Here is a 7,454-nt window from a genome sequence, read left to right as displayed (position 1 = left end):
TGCTTTTTTCCTGTAGAGCTATATTTAGTTTTTATTTATCTTCCTTTCTGCTTAATTGAAATGTAAACACAGAATAACATGATTTCTGGTTTACCAATCTACATCTGCTGAACAGAACCCAATGGGATGCCCTTTCTAACCTCTAGGGTTCTCTGAGCTGGGAAGGACCATTAATTATATTCAAATCACCCAGTGGTAAGGAGCACTGCTCTCCTTTCATCATTAACATCAATTGTTTTCTGTAATTCCCAGAAATAGCCATCTACTGTAAGGTTAATAATATAGGTAACACAATGTGGGTGTTTCTGCCCTTTGCTTTTCTTAACAAATAAAGGCAAGAGCTTAAAGACATATTAAGTAGTGTTGCTCATTAAACTCAGACGCTCAACACACTCAAACATACGAAAACAACAGTTGTGTGGCTAAATCCTGTTTCTCCATGAATTGTTTTGATTCTTGGGTTTATAAGAAGTCCTTCTATATATCAGGAGACTGGATTTTTAAAACATTTTTAGAAATTGTGTTCTTCCCCTTACTAGTTAGTCTTGCTCTCTATTTGACAAAAATAAAAAATAAAAATGAGCCCAGCTGGTGTGGCTCAGTGGTATCCATGTACCTAGAGGTCGCCGGTTCCATTCCCAGTCAGGGCACATGCCCAAGTTGTGGGCCAAATCCCCAGTGGGGGTCATGCAGGAGGCAGCCAATCTATGTTCTCTCTCACTGATGTTTTCATCTCTCTCTCTCTCTCTCTCTCTCCAAAATCAATAAGGAAGAAGAAAAAAAAAATTTCATCAAAATTAAAACCTAACACAGAATAACAACAACAAAACCTCAGAAATTTAGATTCCGTAAAATCCTCTCATTTTATCTTTACTTGAGTAATGGTAGACAAAGTATCTACGGTGACTCACAGAACTGAGGGGTGGAAAGAACCTTGACATTATCTGCTCCATGCTTTCTCCCCGACATCCCACAGCCCTGTTCTCTGGGCTGAACCCCATTACAGAAGGGAAAGTCGAGGCCCAGAGAATAATGATCATTATCACTCCATTAGCCATTGAGAGCATAGGCCTCCAAACTTCCTGTCCAATTTTCATTTCCTGCACCCAAGGTCCCTAGAGGATGTCAAGGGTCAGAACAATCATCTAAATAATGCTATTGATATGATATTAAGCCTAGAAGAAATGTCGTCATCTCATCAAACTCCAATATTTTCTAGATGAATAATACAAGACCCAGATAGATTTTGATTTGTGTGAAGACAGTTGCATTGGCAGAGGAAAAACTAAAACCAGTGGTGTTGCTCTACCCACCACCATCAGAAATCAGCGCACTCTGTCGTGGGACCTGGGAAAATGAGGCCAAATCTTGGGACCTAACTGGCTTTTTCATCTTTATGAGCTCTGTGTAGGTGACTTTCCCCAAATGGAGTGAATTAAACTATTTCAAAGACCCAAATAATAAAGTTGTTCAAAACATTCCTAAATTCCTTGGATTAGTGATGCCAGACAATTGGCCTTTGAAAGGAAGCACAGTCACCTGCCTCTCACTTCTTCCTCTTTGTTACACATCAAGGATGGAGCCATCTTCCGTACTGACTTGGGGTTGAACATTATAATTTCATTCTGGATAATCCAATAAAAAATTGAGACTACCATGTGCCATTGGAGCTCCAGTATGTCACTTTTTAGCTTAAAAAGAAAACAGGTCCGAGAGGAGAAGTAGTGCTTAGTGGATCAAGAAGAGACTTGCTTTTAGTTGTCCTTTTTACTTAACCTATTGCAATGGACTGAATGTTTGTTTCTCCCCAAAACTTATACACTGAAATCCTAACCCGAATGTGATGATATTGAGAGATGGTTCCTATAAAAGGTAATTGGGTCATGCAGGTGGATTCCTTCCAAGTGGAATTAGTTCCCTTATACCAGGGACCCCAGAGAGATGGCTTGCCCTCTTGCCCCTTTGCCCCCTGTGAGGGTACAGCAAGAAGGCAGTCATCTATGACTGAGGGACTGGGCCTTCAACAGAGGTTGAATCTCCCAGAACCTGCATCTTAGTTGAACTCTTCAGCTTTGAGAACTGTGAGAAACAAATGTTTATTGTTTAAGCCACCTGGTCTATGTTATTTCTGTTATAGCAGCCTGAACAGACTAAAACACCTGTAGTGTACATTTTCAATAGGAAGAGTAATGCAATTCACATTACTAGACTCTCAAACTCAGCAGGGCATTTGGGGACCGTGGTGAGATAAGCATGTGAGTGGGTTTAAGATGTTTGAGCAAAGGAAAACTTGGAGATGGAAGCTTGACACTTCTTAATCAGAATAATATTCAAATCCAAAAAGTGAAGCAAAAATACGTACTAACTCTGGAATAGAGTGGGAGAAGGAAACAATAAGATTAAAAACGTTTTAAAAATACTAAGTAAGATAGAAGGAATGTAGGAGGTGATGAGGGTGATAGTGTGGTTGGCAGAGGTGGAGTTTTGGCATAATTTTAAGTGTATACCTAATAAGATTTAAACATGAGCTGTCAGAGGACTAGTTTCTAGGTTAGAGCAAGCTATATGCAGAGACTTAATAGAATCAGAAAGTTATTGCTGTCTCTCTTCTTCTTGTAAAATATTATATAATTATGTTGACTCCCCCAGCAATAAAAACTGACCTACCCTTAACATTAACGTAGAAGTTAAATCTTGTCCAGGGTCATTCAACAATCTCGTAACACTGAGATATTAACCAAGAAGACTTAACATTTATGTTTTTAGTGAGATTAATGATTGAGTTGGTTTATATATTCAATATGTGCAATAATAGTGTTTCTGAATCCAGTGTCTTTCTCCTATTGTAGTGAAGAATTTAGCTCTCATCCTAACCCTAGTAGGAGTAGTATATTTTTTCTCAAAGGCAATAATGGACTAAAAATAAGGAATAGATGCATTGTAACCCATAAGTAAAAATTGTATCATATCTGTTTCCTAGGACTCGGCTGTGAAGCAATGTATAAAACAGGAAATCTTGTTACTATTCACTCTAATCTTTAAAGGCCTCATCACTACTGTAATTATATTGGTAACAACTGCTCTGAAAATCCCATTTGCTATAGAGCAATAGATAGGTAGGTGGGTAGATAGATAGAGGCAGGCAAAAATATACATATGCCTGTGTCTGTGTGATGTTTGTATATTTTATCATTTTGGTTAATTGAAGATTTCTAGACTTCAGAATTTTTAAATACCCATTACCAGGCTCATATATGACTATCTGCCATTTTGGGATTTTTTTGGTATTAAAATAGCTTAAAATTACAAAATTAACCAATGTTGCCAGAATCAGAAGAAAAAACACAAAAAGAGAGAGAGGGAGAAGACGAAAAAGAAAAATATCCCTGCCCTGTCTCTCTTTATTCCCACAGACCACATCTACCCTGAGGTAACCTTCATTGTTTTTTCACCTTTGTGTGGTCTTCAGCTCAGGTTTAGCTTGAATCCTTTTACTTCAATGCACCTAATAGTTTTTAAGGCCATTTTGTAGCCATCGGGTGATAGAAATGTGCATCACATGTCCCAAGTCTTATGTATGTGCAAAAAGTTTAAAGTTTCAAAATTTGCCATTGAAGAGGTGTCTATATTTTTAGAAACCCTATGAAAGATTCTCTCAGACATCAGATAAGTATAAAAGCTGAGAAAATAAGTTCATCAGTTTTAAGTTTTTCTTTAAGGACAACATTAGAGGAGACTAATCCTTTCCATGGCTTGAATCTGGGGAGGATCCTAACAGACAAAGGTTTTAAAACATTAAGTTGACCTCATCTGCCTTAACTTCTGATTAGTAATGTTACTCAACCAGTCTAGAATAAGATGTCTTCCTTATTACTAAGTAAGATTGTTCTGTACTTATTTCTATATTAGCAGTTTATATGTATTATATTTTAGATAAAACATGAAACATAAGTTATCACTTCATACTGCATAGATTTTTCTTTCCTGCTTCTTATTATTTTGTTGCTAAAGAATACACTCTAAAGTCATTAAAAGTGCTATAGGAAATCAATGGGTATTTTATTCTTTTTCCTTCCATAACTTGTTTTACACAATGCCATTTCTGGGCTTTTTGTCCACTACAAAGACTCTCCCTTCATGAGCCCGGAAGTCTCTACTTGTGCAGAAGCTGCAGTAAGATGCAGGTAACTAGCTTTTAAAAAACTTTATGCTGTACATGAAATACCTATAAGAAAGGCTAGAGAAGATCACAAAGAATTACACTGTTGGTCAGATATTTGGAGAAGAATACACATACAAGCAACAGTTACTGAGTTCAGTTGACAATACAAGGTAAATATGATAGAATTTCTGCACTCCATGGGTCAGGTTTATTATTCTTGACTTATGAAGAGTTCAACAAGTTATTATTGTATAAGTGGAGATTAAGAATGAATGGGGAAAGAATCAGTGAGAAAAGTCATATTTTAAAAAGCAATATGTTGATCAGCTTAACAATAACCCACAACCTTCGGACCAACTGTAGCCCAAGTGTCCATCAGCAGATGAGTGAATAAAAAGTTGTGGTACATATACACAATGGAATACTCTGCAGCTGTAAGAAAGAGAGATCTCTTATCCTTTGAGATGACATGGAGGGACCTGAAGAGTATTATACTAAGCAAAATAAGTCAATCAGAGAAAGACAAATATCACATAATCTCACTTATTTGTGGAATACAATGAACAAAATAAGCTGATGAACAAAATAGACCCAGAGACATAGAAGTAGGATGCAGACTGACAAACCTCAGAAGAGGAAGACAGAAGTGGGGGGTGGGGGGATAAACCAAAGAACTTATATGCATGTATGCATAACCAATGGACATAGACAGTAATGCTGGGGGGTGATCAGGAGGAGGGTATCAATGGGGGGGGGGGGACATCTGTAACAAAAATAAATTAATAAAAAAACTTTTAATAAATAAAATAAAATAAAAAGCAATATGGAGACCTAACCAGTTTGGCTCAGTAGTTAGAATGTAGGCCCTTGGACCAAAGAATCATGGGTTTAATTTTGGTCAAGGGCACATACCTCGGTTTGATCCCAGGCCCTGGTTGGGATTGTGTGCGAGGCAACCAATTGATGTGTCTCTCACATATCTATGTTTCTCTCTCTCTCTCTCTCTCTCTCTCTCTCTCTCTCTCTCTCTCCCTCTGTCCCACTCTATCTGAAAATCAATGGAAAAAATATCCTCGGGTGAAGATTAAAAAAAAAAAGAAGCAACTTGCTGGGCATCATCACATAAATCAGCAGTTGGCAAACATTTTCTGTAAAGGGCAAGACATTTTTAACTTTCAAGTCCATGCAGTCTCTGTCACAACTATTCAACTCCGCCATGTTCCAATCAAACTTAATTTACAAAAATGGGTGGCAGCCAGATTGAGCCCAAAGGCCAAAGTTTGCTGACTCCTGATATAAATGATTACAGTTTCAAACTGATACCATTAATAAAGAAGGAACTAGAAGAAAAGGTAGATTTTTATTATTAAAAATGAGTTTGGTATTAATAAATATTTTATTAATATGATAAATATTTTAGTAATATGATAAATATTACTGTATTCTAGACATTAGGGAAAGGGATAAAGAAATGTACAATGTATGAGCTCTGCTCCCAAGGAACACTTCACACCATGAAGCCATAGCTCTAGGGAAATAAGTCCTGCATTAAGAAAGCCATGCACTTGGGCTCGTTTAAATCAGTTTAGTCCACAAAACATGCTCATGGTTCAGTGAGCCAGGCTGAGATGGCAAGCTGAAAAATTGCCAGTGAGGGTTGGTAATGTGAAATAGGAGTGCTTGATGAGTTTCGAATCGTGTAGATGGAAATACAATTTAAAAATCCAGACAGATCAAAGCTAAATCATTACTGGCCGCTGAAATCATGTTTATTCCTCTAAGAGGAACAATGGAAGCTGGAATGAGACATGAAACTTTAAATGCAGAAGTGCCATCAGGATATTGATATTTTAGGTAGGCATATCATCTACTGTAAACGGGATGTGTTATATATACCCAAAACCACCATTAAAGAAAGAAAAAGGATGTATCAGTGATGTTGCCATAGAGTTTCCCTGTATGTCACATTTGTGGTTTTGAGAAGGAAGGCAGTTTACCAATCCTACTCCTGATGAAGTTGAAAGAAAAAGAGAGCTCAGCTGATGTGGCTCACTGGTTGAGTGTCGACCCATGCATCAAGAGGTCGCCGGTTCGATTCCCGGTCAGGGTGCATGCCCAGGTTGTGGGCCCGATCCCCAGTGGGGGGCATGCAGGAGGCGGTCAATCGATGTTCTCTCTCATCAGTGTTTCTATCTCTCTTTCCTTCTCCCCTCCTCTCTCTCTAAAAATCCAAAAAGAAAAAGAGGGAGAAATAACATTACGATTTACCTAATTCAGTGATTTGACAAGTTTATAAACACTTAGATAATGTAATGATAGATAGAGATAATATTCCCCCACAAATGTGTTTATACATGTTGTATGTAAATATAGAGGATCAAAAATTCACTGACTCCTATGTATAGATTCCCTAGAAGTCTGTACTCCAAAAGTTGGGAAATCCTGCCTACGATAAACCAAATTCTTTTCATAGTTATCTCAGTTGGTCATCAAACAACTGAAAACAACAGTTGCCTGAAGGCCTATTATGACCATTTCAGAGAAATGAGGAAACTAAGGAACGTGTTCTAGGTCACAGGCTAGGAAGTGGAGTCACGTCTCTGAACACCCTGCTCCTGGTGTAATGGAACTTACACGTACTCTCATGTTGCATCAGCCTACCTGCAAATAGTTGAGAAAAAAAAAAAATTGTTCTTTCATAAACAAATTCCATGACACTCTAACTGAAGCTTTCCCAAAAAGGAAGTATTTTCTTTAGTCTTTTTTTTTTTTTCATCCTCACCCGAGGACATTTTTCTATTTTTCTATTTTTTGTTCAGATAGAGCGGGAGGGAGAGGAAGAGAGAGAGAGAGAGGGACACATCGAGTGGCTGCCACCCGCACAACCAACCAGGGCCGGGGACAAACTGCAACCGAGGTACATGCCCTTAGCGGGAACCGAACCCGGGTTTCTCTGTACTGCAGGCCAACGCTCCAACCGCTGAGCCAAACCGGCCAGGGCTTCTTTAGTCTTAAATGTTGAAAAAGTGTGGTAGGCTGAAAAGCGTGCCCTTTCTCCCCAAAGATATCTACGTCCTGATTCTCAGAACCTATGACTATGTTACTTTACATAGTAAAAGGGATTTTGCAGATGTGACTTAAGTTAATAATTTTGCGATGATGACATTACTCTGGATTATCCTGGTGGGTCCAATAAAATCACAAGGGTCTTTAAAAGAGCGACAAGAGAGGTCAGATAGAGGGGAGGGTACTACAATGATAAAATCAGAGATTAGAGTGATTTGGCCACGAG

Source organism: Molossus molossus, unplaced genomic scaffold (genome assembly GCF_014108415.1).
Source record: "Molossus molossus isolate mMolMol1 unplaced genomic scaffold, mMolMol1.p scaffold_m16_p_1, whole genome shotgun sequence".
NCBI classification, from domain to species: Eukaryota; Metazoa; Chordata; class Mammalia; order Chiroptera; family Molossidae; genus Molossus; species Molossus molossus.
This window is presented reverse-complemented; position numbering follows the sequence as displayed.